The sequence below is a fragment of the Eumetopias jubatus genome, unplaced genomic scaffold, assembly GCF_037043125.1.
Source record: "Eumetopias jubatus isolate StellerSeaLion01/CBP00866 unplaced genomic scaffold, mEumJub1_p1.0 scaffold_5, whole genome shotgun sequence".
Lineage (NCBI taxonomy): Eukaryota > Metazoa > Chordata > Mammalia > Carnivora > Otariidae > Eumetopias > Eumetopias jubatus.
The window spans coordinates 60296742-60315368 of NW_028274811.1; the positions used below are offsets into that span (position 1 = coordinate 60296742).

The 18627-nt window shown below is 38.5% G+C and overlaps 1 protein-coding gene and 1 non-coding gene across 3 annotated transcripts in view; both read left to right on the forward strand.

Moving 5' to 3' along the window:
• Positions 1-18627, forward strand: part of CMYA5 (cardiomyopathy associated 5) — an 87697-nt gene that overhangs the window by 13393 nt on the left and 55677 nt on the right. The window lies entirely within an intron of this gene.
• LOC114217669 (U6 spliceosomal RNA) lies at positions 12927-13033 on the forward strand. Its single transcript, XR_003611010.1, has one exon. It is a non-coding gene; the product is annotated as a U6 spliceosomal RNA (small nuclear RNA).

Below are 18627 nucleotides of genomic sequence, written 5' to 3' on the forward strand. Positions count from 1 at the left end.
TGTGAGTGATTTTTTCTAGGTGAGGGGAGCTGCCTTGGGTTCCCATCTATGTCCGTCAGGTTTTGAGTTGTAATAGAAGCTAGCTGTGACCAATTTAAGCACAAAATGACTGTATTCACAGGATCCTGGTAGTTCAGAGAATCATGAGAAGTGTGGAAAAGAGGGATTAGGTAGCCAGGAACAACCGTTAAAACCATGCCTCAAAACTGGTCTGGTGGACTATAGAACTCAATCATAAAAAGACAAATAACCCAATTTTAAAATGGGCAAAGGATCTGAATAGACAGTACTCCAAAGAAGATAGACAATTGTCCAATGAGCACATGAAAAAAGTGTACCTTTTCCCATGAAATATCACCTGAATTTAACTATCACTGTTTATTCTAGCTTTGACTTTCCATTTTATGATAAAAACAAACAAGTCTTTAACTTAGGCTTCAACGTGACCTGTCTTGCACATCTTGGTATCTGCTTTGAGGTTTCAAAGCTGTATGGAAATCTCTTAACTATATATTTGCCATTATTAGAAAGTTAATTGCCTTTTAATTCTTTTAGTCCTATATACCTAGGTCAATCCTCCTCTGGAGATTTATGCTCCAACACACAAGGTGGGCTACTACGATCCCGGTCAGGGGGTGAAATGAGACTCAAGTAGTATCAGATTATCTTTTCTAGTAACTTGGAAATGGAGACACACATTCTATTTAGCTAGTTTTAGAAACAAAAGATTTGGGGGACAGGTCTCAACTTTTTGGAAATCTATTCCACTTTATTTTGATCTTTTCAATAATATTTTGGGGGCGCCTGGGTGGCATAGTCAGTTAAGTGTCTGCCTTCAGCTCAGGTCATGATCTCAGGGTCCTGCGATTGAGCTCTGCGTTGGACTCTCTGCTCAGCCGAAATCGGCTTCTCCCTCTCCCTCTGCCTCTGTGATCTCTTTCACTCTCACTCTCTCTCAAATAAATAAATAAAATCTTAAAAAAAATAATATTTTGGATAGAATACTGGTTTTTCTGTTTTTTAAAAAATTGTTAATTTTTCTATTAGTCAAAAAAATTCTAGGGGCGCCTGGGTGGCTCGGTCATTAGGCATCTATCTGCCTTTCAGCTCAGGTCATGATCCCAAGGTCCTGGGACAGAGCCCCTCATCGGGCTCCCTGCTCGGCGGGAAGTCTGCTTCTCCCTCTCCCACTCCCCATGCTTGTGTTCCCTCTCTCGCTGTGTCTCTCTCTGTTAAATAAATAAATAAAATCTTTAAAAAAAAATTCTAAATTTACTTCTGCAAACTGTCCAAGAAGAACATTAGCTAAATTGCTGAGTGTAACTTGGTGTCTGAGTTAGTACCCGGAAAAAAAAATGCTATTTAAAACTAAATAAAGGCTATCTGTCAAGGCAGGGGGTCTGGAATATAGAAGATGGGTGGAGAGGAGATCCTATATAGATGGGAAGGGTAGGACTCTGAATGTGGGATCACTCAAGTGAGCTTCTAAAACCGTAAAACAGTCCACCCAAAATAGAGCACATACAAGGAATGCCTCTGTCCCAGAATTCTGTGAGCACAACTTATTGTCTATACAGGGGTAAGAGAGTGAAAGCCATCTGAATCTATCCTGTTGCTCAGGAAGGCCTCCATCCTTCATCAAGACAGCTCATGCCATCCGCTAGAGGTGAGGTTGTAATGTTTTTCCCACTCCTTTCTCTTTGTTCTTTGGAATATAGAGGTTGAGAGAGGGAGAAGCAATAAAATACCTTTCCAGAAAGCCAGGATTCTGTTTCTGTTTTTGGTTTCTCTTAATCTCCCTGGGAAATAATTGTTTGTTACAAAGAAAAACAGAACTCCAAGCAATTGTATAGACTCTGGGACTGAAGGTGCTGGTTGGTGGCAGCCCTATTGAGCCATGTGCAAGAGAAATTGAGGAAGCTATGCTAAAGGAGAGAGAGACAGAGAGACAAGAATTCCTCATGGTTTTCCTGTTTCCTCTTCCCTCTGAGACCTAGATACATCTGCCCTTCCACATTTTGTTTTAAGCACCAAGAGCGCTTTAATCTCTCCTTAACATTTCTTTTTTTTTTTTTTTTAAGATTTTATTTATTCATTTGAGAGAGAGACAGAGCACAAGCAGGGGGGAGTAGGAGAGGGAGAAGCAGGCTCCTCGCTGAGCAGGGAGCCCGATGCAGGGCTTGATCCCAGGACCCTGGAGATCATGACTTGAGCTGAAGACAGACGCTTAACCATCTGAGCCACCCAGGCACCGCTCTCCTAGAACATTTCTGTTAGATGGTTTTTTCTCCTACAGTCCTTGGCTACACATGTGCCCTTCCTTCAGGGCTAGCCAAAAGAACCCCTTTAAGGTGGAGTCATGCCCCACATTTCCAGAAATACTTTTCTCCCCCAATAAGGAATATTTTGGACAGCAACAGTTACAATATTGAAACCCAAGCTGCCATTCCACCTTCCTCACCACAACTTACTATCAACAAATTTTTAAAAGCCTGCTTCAGACCAGGAGGAATTCATCCTTCCCATCCACATGCCTCCCTATTGCAAATATTTTCAACTCTGTCAAACATAGAGTTAAGAGAGTTTTATAATGACCTAACACCAATTTGAGCAGATATCATCCGGGTACTGGTAGCAAAAAGTTCACGATCATTCTCAGTTTGACTTCAAGAATCAGAGTCCCAGACTTTCTTTGAACCTGTCCTGGAGCTGTTAAAGCCATAGCACTCAAAGTTGCCCGGGATATACTGGTGAGAGCTGCGTGACCTCTTTGTACCTCAGACTCTGAAAGGGGTGGGTGTGTGTGGGCGTAAATGAAACTAGGAGCGCGCCAGGGTCTCACGTGCTCCTGGAGCAGAGGAGAGTATGAATGGGTGTCAGGTCCCCTCCCTTCCTCTCAGTATGATCTGTCAGGACCTCCTGACCTGAGCACTTTTGTGGGCCCGTGCCGCCGGCTAGCAGTGCTGCTCTCCAGTGACCCCTCCTCACCCGCACCTTAATTGGGGTGTACTCTCAGATGCACAAGTAATTCTCCTTGTTTGGTGCTTGTTTTACTTTTGAGTTAAAACTGGGAGTGAACGTCAGTCTGCTCTGTACCTAGCTCGCTACTGTCTTCCTCTCATTTCCTCTGTCGGGTGGTCAGAAAATGTCAAAACTTTCTTATTAGAAATGTATTTGAATACATCTCAGGGTCACATTAAGCTACACTAGTCGTAAAGCCCCACTGCAATAATTGTGAGCTTTGAGCCACAATAGGGTCAGGGATGATGTACCCGCAGCCCCTGGGATGTACAGTTAGGAAGCTCTCACAGCGCAGTTTGGTGAACGGCTTTTCTCTGAATTCTGGTTTCAACATGATTGTGGCATTCTGGCACTTACAAAGGACTTCATTCTTTCTCTTGTTTAGGGACTGTGTGTAATTTGTCTTCAGAACACACAGCACACACTCATAGATGTTGACTGAGAGAATGAGTAACGATTGAGCGGCACAGGGAAGAATAACCAGAAAACTCACCACTTTTGCTTAGTTACACTTCCCAGAGGTAATCATTGTTAGAGAGATGTCTTCTGTCTCAGTGACGGGGTTAGGAGTAAATCAAAGTGGATTTGTAGATCCTCAAGGTCTGGGCTTTACAAGGTGAATTTAACATTGGAAAGGAAAAGGCAGAGGACAAACATATGGAACACTGGTTTTTTGCCAAGTGTTGTAGGAAGTATTTTACACGTATTGCAACATGGCTGCCTTACAAAGTACATATCGGTCTCCCTGTTAACTGAGGATGACCTTCAAGCTCAGGAAAGGAAGGGGGAGTAGTATGCCCAAGCTCACACAGCGAGTTAAGGGGTGAAGCCAGGATTTAAACACAGACAGAAACACAGGTTTCTGTCAGAAGAAACTTAATGTCAAGTAGAAGACCCATGGTAAATACTAATTGTAATAATGCAAAATAGCAGTAAATAAATAAATCAGAGAAGTACTCAGTGAGCAGAGAATTCCAGTAAATCTCAAATGCTGTATTTCATCTGAGAGAGTGAGCTCACTAACAACTAGCCCAGTCACATTTTGATTTTCTAAAAACTACTCTCAAGACAGGGCTCACACGGTACCCAGTGTTGATAAAAGTGTGGGTCAGGACGGAAGGCTCTTGTACAGGCTACTGAAAGGAATGCAAACTGATAAACCTTTCTGCAGGGTAAATTAGCAACATGCATAAAAATCCTGAAAAAATAAGTTTGTTTGACCCTCAAGTTCCTAAGGTGTTATTCTAAGAAAATAAATGTGCAGAAAGAGGTACATGTGAGGGTGTTTGTCATAGCATTTTTTTTTTTTATAATAGCAAAAACTTAGAGATAGTGTAAATGTTGACAGTAGGGTATGGGTTAAAGTGTTCTAGACTGTGACAGAATGCAGTGTTAAATATTAAATATGAGCGGTAGACCAGTAGTAGCTCTCAAAGTTTGATCTCCTCTCGGGGTGTCCTCAAGATCAAAACTATTTCCATTGTAGGGGCTCCTGGGTGGCTCAGTCATTAAGCATCTGCCTTTGGCTCAGGTCATGATCCCAGGGTCCTGGGATCGAGCCCCACATCAGGCTCCCTGCTCGGCGGGAAGCCTGTTACTCCCTCTCCCACTCCCCCTGCTTGTGTTCCCTCTCTCGCTGTGTCTCTCTCTGTCAAATAAATAAATTAAAAAAAAATCTTTAAAACTATTTCTATTGTAATACTAGCACATCTGCATTTGCCACTTTTACTCTTTCATGAGAGTGTAGAGTAGGAAAAGTCCATTGTATTATCATTATTATTATTGTTTAGATTCCACACTGCAACCAATCTTTAAAACTTGTCAACTTTGGTGTGGTATAAAGAAAAATGCCCACAATAATCTGAAAGTCACTCCTCCCTTTTTCAACTACCTATGTGAGCCTAGATTTTCTTCATATATGGTTTCAGTTTGTTTGTTTTTAGTAGTCTCCACACCCAACACGGGGCTTGAACTCACGACCGTGGGATTTAGAGTCACATGCCCCTTCTTCATATATTTCTGCTAACAGAACATATCTACATTTTGAATGCAGAAGCAGGTAAGAGAATTCAGCTGCCTTCTGTTAAGCCAAACATTAAAAGTATTTGCAAAACTCTAAAATAATGTCACTTTTCTCACTAAATGTTTTTGTTTGTTTTGGAAAATAGAATTAGATTTTGTAAAATATATTGCTGATGTTGACAGGTAAGCATTACTTTATTTTAAGATGAATTAATAAAAGACTTTACAATTTTTGTTTTAATTACTAATTCTATAAAAATCAAAAATACAATCCGCATAAACAAAAGATTTTTGACGTCCTCAATAATTCTTGAGTATAAAGTAGTTTTGAGACCAAAAACATTGAACATAGCTGTTGGAACATAATAATAGCATGGGAGAATATTCAGAATATATTTTCAAATTTAAAGAGCACATTGTAAAACGTACCATTTGTGTAAAAATTTTTTTTTAAAAAGAACATCTCAGGATAGAACAAGATTGAAAGAAATACACCAAGTATATTAAAAGTAGTCATCTTTGAGTATTGGGATTACTGGTCATTTAAATTTTTTTGGTGCTTTTCTGTTTTCCCACATTTCCCACAGTGAAATTTACAATTGGCAGTTAGGAAAAATTCTTATTTTTACAGGCAGAACATCAAAATCTTGACTCTTGATTTCAGCTCAGGGTCCTGGGATTGAGCCCCATGTCTCAGCAGAGCCTGCTCCCTCTCACTCTGCCCCTCCCCTTACTCTCTCTCTCTTCCTCTCAGATAAATAAATAAATCTTTAAAAAACTTTTTGACTTTTCACCCGAATTCAAAGGAGGAATAGGGAGAAAAGTATTAGCAAGTGTTGCCTTTATTATGCTTTTTAAAACATTGTACTAGATCTCATAAATATAATTTTTTTTTTTTTGCTAGATTTTTCTGTCTTTCTCCTTTGTGGGTGATGAATAAGAGAATGTTATGGGAAATTCATCTTAATTTTTGAGCTGCTAAAGATGTCTAAGTACTTTAAAGTCTTATAAAAATGATTTGGGGGATACAGAGTTTTACATTAATCTTATTTATCCCAACATTAAACTATTGAATTTATGTTTGCTGACTTCCAGTTTTGAGATTTTACAGTCAAAAACAAAAAGACTAGAACAAGCTACTGGCAAATTACTCCTAGTGTATTAATTTTATTTAATCTCTTTGTCTCTTTTTCTCTCTGGCATTTAAGAGACTTCCTATTATGATGTTGCATTTACTGTCTGCATTATGTTGTAGGTAAAATGTTTTTCTCTAGCAATGGTGTTTGGACCTGATGAAGGGATCATCAGCTAGGTAGAGGGTGGTCTCATTGCACGGCCAGTGGTATCTCTATGAGGTTCATCCAAAGAGGCCCAGGAGAGCCTACCCCCTATCCCCCCAGCCTCTCTGCTGGTACAGGCAGAAGGTTCCCTCTCTGGAACCCTCAGGGCCGGAAGTTTCTTACCCATCCCCGTTCAGCTCAGAAGCATCTACTGGAGTGAGGTCTTGGTGTGTTTTAATGTTTTTTTTTTCCTTTAAAAAATGACAGAGAAAAGAAAAATGTTGCCATATACTCTACTAGGCACATGGACAAACCCTCATTTCATAGGAGAGAATGGAAGCTAATAGAGGAGCCGGGTTTTATCTTTAAATGTATTATTGTTATTTTCAAGGCCACAACATAAGGGCTCTTTCTTTGTTGTAAACCTAAGAAAAATTACTGGAGGGTCACTAAGGAAATGAGGAAAACCGATCAAATTTTTCCTACTTTTTGGAACAATTAGTCCTCATCCTCCATGCTTTTATATGGAGTTTTAATCGTAGTATAAAAAAAAAAAAGTCAGTGGATCAGCAGGGGAGAAGTCTTTCCTGACTCACTGATTTATTTTAAAAAGATCCCAGCCTGACACATTCTCCTGAGATGAAGTACTCTGTCTCTTGGTAACCACCCCTCAACCTTCACAGGAATTTGACAGCAGTGGCTGGCGGGGCACAGTTTCTGTTCTGCACTAATAGTCAGGAGCTGTTGAAGAATTCCAGTGCTAAAGAGCTAAGCCTGTGTTTAAGTTCTCAGCTGGGAATCCCAGAACACAATTGTTCTTATCCTCCATGGTTTTCTATTTACATGCTCAGCCAAGGTTAATGTTACTTGTAGTTGATTGTTTTTCCCCCTTACTCTTGGGTCTATCACCACTGGTTCTCAACTAGTATAATTCTGAAGATATTTTTGGTTTGGGAGCCAAGTACTGGTAGCATCTGGTGGAAGGAGGCCAGGGATGCTATTAAACATTCTTAGCACACAGAATTTATGTAGCCCCAAATGTCAGTAGGGCCCCTGTTGAGGAGCTCCCAAGACCATGTTTTGGTCTGAAGTAGTCACTAAGCTATGAACCCGTCCTGTCACACCATGGTTCATTTATTTTCATTCTCTAGACTTGGCACCTTTCTGCCCTTAGTTTTCTATAATAGTGGGGAATTCGGTGGATGAGTTTTTATACTTCTCTCTGGGGGATTCAGACATTTGCCTACAGTTTAATTAATTAAATCATGGCCCCCAACTCTTGGCCAGGCCCTGAATAGATAAATTTCTCCTAAGTACATATGTATTTATTTGTTTATTTATTTATTATTATTATTATTATTATTATTATTATTGTAAGAGCGAGTGTGTGCACGAGCTGGGAGTGGGGAGCACAGGGAGAGGGAGAGAGAAAATCTCAAGCAGTCTCCATGCTTAGCACGGTGCCCATGCAGGTGTCAGTACCATGACCCCAAGATTACCACACGAGCCAAAATCAAGAGTCGGAGGCTCAACCAACTGAGCCATTCAGGCACCTCCCCCCGAGTATTTATAAATTGATTGCTCACTCTGAACCCAAACTACTCTTTTTAACTCTGGGGAGATAAATGGCTCCTATAATTCGAGTCCTGATGGGTCATGCAACACCTTTACCCACTACTGGGTAGATATTGCCTACTTGAAGTAAATGGAGAAGTTTCTGCTTATGGCCCACATATAAAATTTTGGTTGGGGAGGGGTGGGAGTCAGAAAGAAGAAAGATAGTCACTATTTTGGAAATGTTGTACTTGCAAATGAATCACTTCTTCATCTACTCCCTGTTGAAAGGTCAAGCACATGTCTCAGGCACTCAGTGACCCAAGTTATCTCAAGCATATATGTAGCTCATCATTAACTAATTATCAGTACTGTCTAAAGCCCCGAGTGATGGTTTATTTTATTTATTTATTTATTTTATTTTCCAAACTACTTGGAAGTTGCAGTGGCATTTGGAAGCATCTAAATAATACTAACATATATGCCACTGGGTCTTTCAATTTTCAAAAATTAAACTTTTGCACACCCAGACAGACCCTATGGTTTCACAGTTCCCTCCTTTTGTACTTGTTCCTTTTACTTGAATTGTCCACAACCATCCCAACCTGGTCTTCCTGGGAAACTCATTTTTATTTTACAAAAGCTTGTATCCACCTTTTATATTCTATGATTATGTTCCAGACCCCTCCTTTCACATATATTCACACAGCCTGCCCCAGTCTACTCCAAAGTTAAAAAATTTCCTTCTCTGTACATCCATGTCTGAAGGCTGTTTGCACATTCTTTCTGTTATCACATGGGTCAGCTGTATTTTAATGATCTCTGTCGATATTTCAACATGCCAGGGTTGATGTTCCTAGAAGACAGGCACTGTGTTATTCCTCTTAGTATTCTCATTATTTTCCGCATCATGAGTACTTGTTAGAATCTAAAAACAGAGTTTCTATTATTTATTTTGCCAGGCTCAGTTTTGTTTTTTTAATTTGCAATATATTATCGATTAACTGGGTTAGCTCTGATTATGGGACTGAAATAGTAGTTGTGCTAGTTAAGGGAGGTTTATCAGTGTTAGATTAATATTTTACAAGAAATGTTTTCATTTACTTGTATCATTAAGGAAGTGTTTTCTCTGCCAAGTAGAACAGGGGTTTAATGTCAGAGTGAGGTGTTTCAGGATGACTGAGACATGTAGTTAGGTTTGTATTAGATAAGATAACACTAGCTGCTCCAAGTGAACTATCATAATAAAACTTTCTCTTGAGTTACTCTCTTGAGTTACTTAAAAGTCCAATGCAGGTTTTTCTGGTTGGGCAGGTCTCCTCCAAGTAGTGACTCAGGGCCTGAGGCATCACCTGTTGTGGCTTTGCGCTTTTCATTATGTGGCATTTAAGGTTGCTGTCCTTCAACCTGTGCATGGGAAAAAGTACAGAGGGTCACATGTGGGAAGTTTTAATGATCCCGACCTAGGAATGGCATATGTTACTAGTGCTCACTTTCCATTGGCTAGAACTTGTCACTTGGCTGCCATCTGGCCACACCTAACTCAAAGGAGGCCGGGCAGCATAGACTATCTGTAAGCCCAGAAAGAAGGGAAACAAGCTTGGTGATAAGCTAGCCATCTCTAATAGCGAGCAAAGAAACAATTCTCAATATGCAAATAGCAAATGGCATCTATTGGAACTTTGAAAATCTCACAGAACAAATGGGAGACTGAGGAACTGGGCAAGAACCAGGGGAGTGCTATATGGGGTCTAGGGAACAAGAAAGTCTGATTATCTGTCCTGGGTGCTGTGGATTTTCAGCCATCCAATGACGCTTTTTAAGATTCAAATTCCTGATTGGGGTAGGGCAGGGTGGTAGATGGGCCAGCAAGCTTCGTCTGAATAGCTCCCATCTCTGAGTGACTAGAAGATGGCAGGCCTGACAAGTCCAATGGCTTACTGTCCCATTCAGAGTGAAGTCCAGATACTTCCCATGGCCTTGACGCCCCGATGAACTGGCTCCCAGTTACCCTTCTGACCTCACCTCTGGTTTTTCTCTCTCTCCCCCTTGCCCTGCTTCATCATACTCCCATCTTTGCTGTGTGTGTTTGCCAAGCAGTCTCATCTGAGCAATGTTAGTATTGTTGTTTGCTCTGCGCTTTTTGCTGGTATTTGCATGCTTAGCCCCTCACTCCCTCCCAGTCTCTGCGCAAACGTCTCTTTAACTGAGAGGTTTCCTTGACCACCCTGTGCAATACAGCACCGCAGCTCAAACCATTGCCCTCAGTCCCACTTACTCTGTTTTCTTTTGTTCATAGCACTTACCGCTCCCAAACATTTGTATGTTTGCTTTGTTTTTTCTCTGTCTTCCCCTCTACTAGAATTTAAGCAACATGAAAGCAGGAACTTTGTTTTGTTTACATGCAAAAAACCAGACGTTGGGTGAGTGTCAGAGCAAGCACTAGAATCCAGACTTCCTTCCTCCTGTCAGCAGATCACTGCAGGACCAGCCTGAGTTGGCATGGCCCGAGGCTAAAGTAGCCTGAGCCATTGAAGAATACCAACATTTATCTTTTTTGTACAATCTGACTCAGACTGTCAACACTTATTCTTTCCAGCTCATGAACATTTTTGCCACGGATATAATATTATTTATCACTCACCACCGACCACTGACCACCGATTTTTAATATTGGTCTATGTTGCTTATAATGCATCAGGTCAACCATTTTAGCTCTGGTGCAAACCAGTGCAAATAAAGCTATGCACAGTTCTGTGTGCTTGTGAAAGAAACCCACATGTGAACAGGGCAGTACTGAATTCTGACTGGCAGATTTCTGGTGGTCTGATTAGTCCACATATCAGTTTATGGTGGATACTCACAAGCACGTAGGTTAGCTATCATTATCTGTTCTTGCTGTCAAGTGATGTCCTTTAGGCTTTGCCAACTGCTGTACTTGTGGTCATTTGTGTTTACTGGGCTTTGACAAGTAGACTATTACACAACACCCTCTTCTCCCTGCCTAAATTCTGCGACAACTGATAAATAAATCAAAAGAATGGCAAATAGGGATCAAAATGTCAGCTTTATTTCTAATACGCTGATGATATCAAAGAATGTGGCTTAGTTGTAGGATAACAGTGTGTTTTCTAATACCAAGTCTCAGAAATAAACAGACTTATATACCCAGTTATGAATTCTGAAGAACTACAGGCCTCTCCACAGGAGGGCCTGTTCTATATACTGAATAGCACAAGGAACAGAGTAAAATAGGAAATAGTGATAGAGGGAAGCTAAGCCAGGAAGAAGGGTTACACTAAGATGGATGTCCTTTCACATGGAAAGAAATACCTGGAATGAGCAATTAATGTCTCTGTTAATAATTTAAAGAAATTGCTGTCACGTATTTTATGAGATTTTACAGATAAAAAAACTCCTTTAAAAAAATCTAAAAAGATGTGAATCTTTATATTGCACAGTTTATTCATGCTCCCTTGTATAGATAGGCAGAAAAATGTTCCCACAAAACTGAGTGTTCTCAAACTAGGCTGGGAGAATGTTGATTGTGTCTGGCAACACTCCCATAGACATGAGGGCTTAGGCAAGCACCTAATTCGTTTTACTGTGGAGCTGCCCCCAGTAGCAACATCCAAATGCATTCTTAGATTTCAGAAGAATAAATAAGGAAAAAATAACTTGTAGTTCTACCATAAATCTATAGCTCAGACCAAATTGGTTAATTTGAAGTGAACTGCAAAGTTCTTTTAGAAAATTTGCACCAAGTGGTTATTTTGCTGTAAAACAAATCGTGCCTAACACAGTGCCCACTACAAAACTGGAGCTCAGTAAATACTTGTTGAATGAGTGAATCTGGACTTTGGGCTTCAATTTGAAATCAGTTGAAAGTCAATGATGATTGAAGAAATTTTATAGTTTTGACATTCATCTGAAACAGAAATTCCGTGGAGGTTAGAAATATACAGAAAGAGTAATATAAACTCTTTTAACTACTTTTCCACTAAACCTAAGTGGCTAGAGTAACCAAAGATCCCCGTTTTCTCCTTAAAACAGGCAAGGCAAGCTAACCACTCCTTGTGGCAAGCTACTGTCTAATAATACTCATCATTTTGAGTAGCATTTTTACTAAGGGTCAGTTGTGACTATTCCCAAACTTATTTTATTTTACTTTATCTATCATCTATCTATCTATCTTTAAGTAGGCTCCATGCCCAGTGTGAAGCCCAGTGCGGGGCTTGAACTCATGACCCTGAGACCAAGACGTGAGCTAAGATCAAGAGTTGGATGCTTAACCGACTGAGCCACCTAGGCACCCCCCAAACCTTTTAATACTAGTTGTACTTGTTATTGTTATTACATGATTTAATTAAATATTACTGAAGCTGATGAACTGAGTGCAAAAGTAAAAGAGTTGTTCTGGAAACAAAGGTGAGTGTTTTGGAAAGACTTCACAAGAGGAGAGCTAAAAAAAGAACCACTAAAAGACAGGATTCCTCGGGCGCCTAGGTGGCTCAGTTGGTTAAGCAACTGCCTTTGGCTCAGGTCATGATCCTGGAGTCCCCGGATCGAGTCCCGCATCAGGCTTCCTGCTCGGCAGGGAGTCTGCTTCTCCCTCTGACCCTCACCCCTCTCATGCTCTCTCTATCTCATTCTCTCTCTCTCAAATAAATAAATAAAATCTTTAAAAAAAATAAAAAAAAATAAAAGACAGGATTCCTCATAGGTAGTTTATAGCCTTGTAGAGCAGCTAAGGTATATGTAAAAATAACTACTGTAGGATTTTAAATGCCATAGAAGATTACATGAAGATTCCAGAAGTTCAGAGGAGGAAAATTACTTTTGGCTCAGAGAATCATTGACAGGTACATAGAGAAGTTGATATATGAGCTGGTTTCTGAAAAGTGTAAAGTTAGGATGTACAGAGATGATTCATTCCAAGTAAAAAGAAGGATGTAAGCAAAGCCATGAGGCATAAGGCTGATGTTTGGTTGGAGCACAGGGTTCATGAAGAAGAAGAGTAGAAGATAAAGGTAGAAAGATAAATGGGTTGTGCTCACTTCGGCAGCACATATACTAAAATTGGAACGATACAGAGAAGATTAGCATGGCCCCTGTGCAAGGATGACACGCAAATTCATGAAGCATTCCATAAAAAAGAAAGAAAGAAAGTAGGGAAGGAAGGAAGGAAGGAAGAAGGAAGGAAGGAAGGAAGGAAGGAAGGAAGGAAGGAAGGAAGGAAGGAAAGAGAGAGAGAGAGAGAGAGAGAGAGAGAGAGAAAGAAAGAAAGAAAGAAAGAAAGAAAGAAAGAAAGAAAGAAAGAAAGGAAAGAAGGAAAGAAAGAAAGAAAGAAAGATGGGTTTCAAGTAGTAGAAGGCCCTAACTCCCACACTTATGAAATGTCTGGTCATTGTGAAAATAAGATACTTACTCTACTCATCCACACTGAACTTCATTGGTCTTTAGTATACTTACAAAATGAGGACTTTATGTTAGGGCATGATAAACCTCTATAATAATTTTTTCATTCATGGATTCATGCATTTTTTTTTCCTTAACTGCCTAATAGCTTATAAGCTCCCCTTAACCTAAGCTATTTTATATTACTTTTTGTTCAGCAATGCATATGATTAATTTTCTGCTTACGACATGGGTATTCACTTAATTTTTGGTGAAAATATTAATTGTAGAGTTAGTGATTATGTTTTTAAGAACTCTTGGTTCTTTTTTAAAGGCCCATATAAAATACCAACAATTTGTATTAGAAGATTACAAGCTTGCTTGATATTTTATACTTTAAAAACATGTTTTTCAAAGTTTGCAATATATGCAAGATCAAATGTGACTTTATTATACTGTTATAACAGTCGAAACTTAATGCACTTTAACAGATATAGTAAGAAAAAATCCTATCCATTACCTTTTTTCATTTGGTACACTATTAGTGCACTGTGATTGCTTGAGAGTGGAATAAGTCATCATGAAAATCTAAGGCATTGCTCAAAATGATACTCCCATAAAGAATGTCACTTTAACTGTTGGTTGGAAGAAGGGACTGCTCATTCCTAGAATATTAATCTTGAGCCCAGTAGAAACAAAATATAATAATTATCTTAGCCTTCAGATACAAAGTTTGAGGACCTGTTTCACTTCTTTAGAAGCATAGTTCTATTTTCTTTAAGTAAAAATGAGAGTACCAATTAAAATAAAGATGATGATGGGATAAGGGAAATCATTATTTTGGTAGCTCTACTTTGAGGGCTACCCATTTTCCTCTTTAAAAATCTCAATTTGGGTATATGTGTATTCCCTTTCTTTGGTTTTCTCCCTTGTAAAATGAAAAATATTATAAAGTCAGAAGGCTCTTTCCATCCATGACCAATAATTTAATTTTTAGTAAGTTACTAGTCTCTGTTTCAACTAAAGTGAAATGGAAATAAACAGGGGTATCTAAGGAGGCTGATCACTGCTAAATTGCAAACACAAGAATTTTTTTGATATGGTCATATTCTGGAAACTTATGCTTCATTTTGGAACAAAGAAGTTAGATTTTTCCAGCACGTTTAATAAAATTCATCTCTTGAGAACTGATTTATGCTAATACAACTCACACACACAAAATAAATTTAGAAAATATGTCAGCTCAACAGTGGGATATAAAAATATTATCACCAAGCTACCAAAACACCATTCAGGAGTTATCATATCCCCTCCTCACTATACAAAGGGGTATGCATGTGACACAATGAAAATATAAATTAGGGTTTACTGGGGGAAATTCAGAAATGGAGAAGTAGCAGAGCACATGGATCCTTCAGGCTCTCATCCCACAAAGAGTCTTACTTATTCAGGGCATAGCTGGATTGCTATAGAAAGAGTAGGGCTCCTGGAGGAGGGTGATGCTTATATAATGCTGAACTTATTTATAGGGAGAAGGGGACATGGGAATAAAAGACAAGACTGAGAACTTTGTCAGATGATTGGAAACAATTAAAAGAATGGAAATATTTGTACTGAAAAATACAATAACAATGACACATTTGATGGTTGTAGTAGTAGTTTAGACACACCTGAAGAGAGAATAAATGTGCTGAATGATAGATTGAAAGAAACATGCAAATGAAGCACAGATAAGACACAGTGAGAAATTTTAATTTATGAAAACTTGGAATCTCAGATAGAGAAAAGGGACAAGGGATAGAAGCAATATTTGAACATAATATGGCTGAGAATTTTTCAAAGATGATGAAAGACATCAATATACAGATTTAAGAAGCCATACAAACTCCAAGCAGGATAAGATTCCTAAGCACATCATAGTAAAACTTCTGAAAACTAAAGACAACAACAAGATTCTAAAAATAGCTGGGTGGTGATGGGGAGAAATAATCCAGAATACCTTCAGAAAATAACATTACACTAACGGTTGATTTATCAATGAAACAAGGGAAGATAGAAGACAGTGGAATGATATTTTTTAAAGTGTTGAAAGAAAATATCTGCCAATCTAGAATTTTATACCCTGAAAAAATATTCTTCAAGAATGGAAATGTAAAAGACTTAAAAAAAAAAAAAAAGAAAAAAGAGTAGAGAGATTTTATCACCACCAGATTCACCCTAAAAGGAAATACTAAATGGAATTCTTCAGGGAGGAGGAAAGTGATTCCAGATGGGATGTTGGAGATGCAGGAAGGAATGAAACACAATAAAAAGATTCAGTATCTAGGTAAATCTAGATAGTTGACTCGACAGTTTAAAATAGTAATAAAGTTATATCCATGGGACTTAAAAATATTTATAGAATTAAAATATAATTACAGTAGCATGTAAATTGAAATTAAAGTGGTTTAGGGTCTTTGTGTTGTCTTGAAAAAATAAAAATACCAATTTGTGTTAGACATTAACGAATCAAGGATGCATGTTGTAATCTCTAGGGTAATCACTAAAAGAATAGTAAAATGTAACTGCCAACCTGATAGGGAAAATGGAATGATAATAAATATTCATTCAGAAATAAGGCAAGAAAGAAGAGAAAAAGGAACATAGAATAGGTAGTACAGATAGAAAGCAGAGATAGAAGACTTAACCCAAATATATGATAATTATATTGGTAATTATATTAGGTTTAAATGAACTAAGTGCTCCACTTAAATTATCAGAGTTGATTTAAAAAATCTTTGAGTCACTTATAAGAGACACATCTAAAATATAAGGATAAGGATACAGAAAGGCTAAAAGTAAAAATGCAAAGAGATATAGCATGCAAACATTAATCAAAACCAAACTGGTATAGTTTAATTAATATCAAAGTACAACTTTATTAGTATCAAAGAATACATAGGCAAAAGTCATTATTCACAGATAAAAGGGACATTTCCTTATGATTAAAATTAATATTTCTGGGACGCCTGAGTGGCTCAGTCATTAAGCGTCTGCCTTTGGCTCAGGTCATGATCCCGGGGTCCTGGGATTGAGCCCCGCATCAGGCTCCCTGCTCAGCGGGAAGCCTGTTTCTCCTTCTCCCACTCCCCCTGCTTGTGTTCCCACTCTCTCTGTGTCTCTCTCCATCAAATAAATAAACAAAATCTTTAAAAAAATGTATAATACATCACAACCACTTGAGGTCATTTTAGGAATTCAAGGTTGGTTTGATGCCTGGAAATCAATCACTGTAATTCACCTTAACAGAATAGAGGATATGGTCATCACCATAGTTGTATAAAAAACGTTTAATAAAATTTAACATTCATTCATTCATTCATTATTCTAAAAACTCTCTCAGCAAATAGGAATAGAAGGAAACTTCCTTAATCAGATAAAGGTTATCCTCAAAAGGAAGGAGGAGTGTTTGGCACTCAGCTCTGGTATCAATCAATTTTTTCCTGATCTAACTCAGACCACTAAACCTTCTCCTTGCTCGTTTCTGAAGGGGGCCAGAAAGTGAGCTACATACACAGGTCATCAAGATGTGTCTATCTTCTACATGGGAAACCAAGTAATGATGAGAAGTTTGCTCTGTGAGAATCAGAGGAGAATGAATGAGATGATGTTCATAGCCAATATCCATTAACTATGAGACGCTGATGTATACATCTTTGCATAGATGAGAACACTTGTGTTCTTGAATAAGAAATATATTTCTGAACTCTATGCAGACCATTTCTCTTCTATTAAGGGAAATTATTTTTTTAGACTGAGTATAATGTGACTCCTTGGGCTGTGGTTTTACACATGCTAATATAGTCATTCTCTGATTCTTGTTGGCTCTGTCATTCTTCTATTCCTTTACTTCTCTCCAAAAATCCAGACATCCCAAAATACTTTAGATTTTTCAGTGAGCCAGGCTGATTTATTCATATGTACATTTTGCATATTCTGTGACATTTTCCTGGAATAACCTCTCCATCCTCACACCACCTCCACTCCTCATCCATTTGGCAAACTCCTATTTATTCTTCAAAATCCAACTCAAGTATCTTTCCTCTGTGAAGTCTTCTCTTCTTTACATTGTCACTGTATCTTTCTTGTCTTCTAGAATAGTACTAATCTTACTTGTTAAAATGTTTAGTTCTGTCTCCCTATTACATTTTTAATTTCTTGAGAGAAGGTTCTGTGTCTTTATATTTGTATTCCTAGTATTTGAGTCCAATAAAAGTTCATTAAATGAAGGAATGAATGAGTGAATGAATAAACAAGTAATTGAATGAATCCACCTCAGTAGGGCTCTTTCTTCTTATGATCACCATTTGGGTATTCTGCTAAGCACTCATGAACTCATTCTAGCTAGTAATGAAAACTTCTCTGGTTGAGTTCATTAAATTTATAATCAATAATTAACTCTAAATTGAATTTATAATTGCTTTTATCATACTACTACAATCATGGGCATTCAAAATGCTGACTTCCCCAATGCATGTCATAACCTTAATTTTTAATTTCATCCTGCTTCTCTTAACAAAAGGGAGAAGGGGTAGGAGGAATTGAAAATTCTGAGGAATAACTTTAATTAAGTATGTAAATAGCTTGAAAAAACATTATAAAATAAGATTCAATCCAGAACCAAGATGGAGTATTAATTCCTAATTAAGTTCAGTGGTTTAATACCAAAACAAATAAGTGAGAGCAGAGTTGCCAAGGAAATGGGGAAACTAGTTCTTCCCATTGCTTTCCAGCCCTTTGCACTTATGGCATGTATAGGAAGTGAAATTACTTATAGTGCCCTGGGATAAATGGATGAGGCTGCTTGCTGTTGAAGACCAGCTGGGCAGGGGTTCTGGCTGCCCTAGGCTCTCGCTGGCTGTGGTGAGAGTTAAGGAAGTCAGGATCTCAGTGGTCCATAAGCTCTTTGCAGCAGACTGTTGGGGAAACTCTGAGGTTTAAGAAAGGGGGAGTAGACTGTAACTACAAGGATTTATGGTCTTGGCGCTCAGCCTGGTCTAACTAGGAAGTGTTTGAAGTAAGCAAGAAAGGCGTATACTACTTAAATTTCATAGTTAGGATTGTTTAGGCCAGTGATTTTCAACTCTGCTTTAGATTGGAGTCACTTAGAAGCTTTTAAAACATAAAAACACAGCAAAGCTGAGACCCTACCCTAGTATAGTTAAATCAGAGTCTCTGTGGGGAGGGGTATGGGATAGCATCAGTATTTTTTAAAAGTTTCCTACTTTTGATGATTCTAAAATATGTCCCGAGTTAAGAACCACTGGCATAAGCAGTGATTGATGGTTAAAAATTATTAGTAAGGGACCTAAAT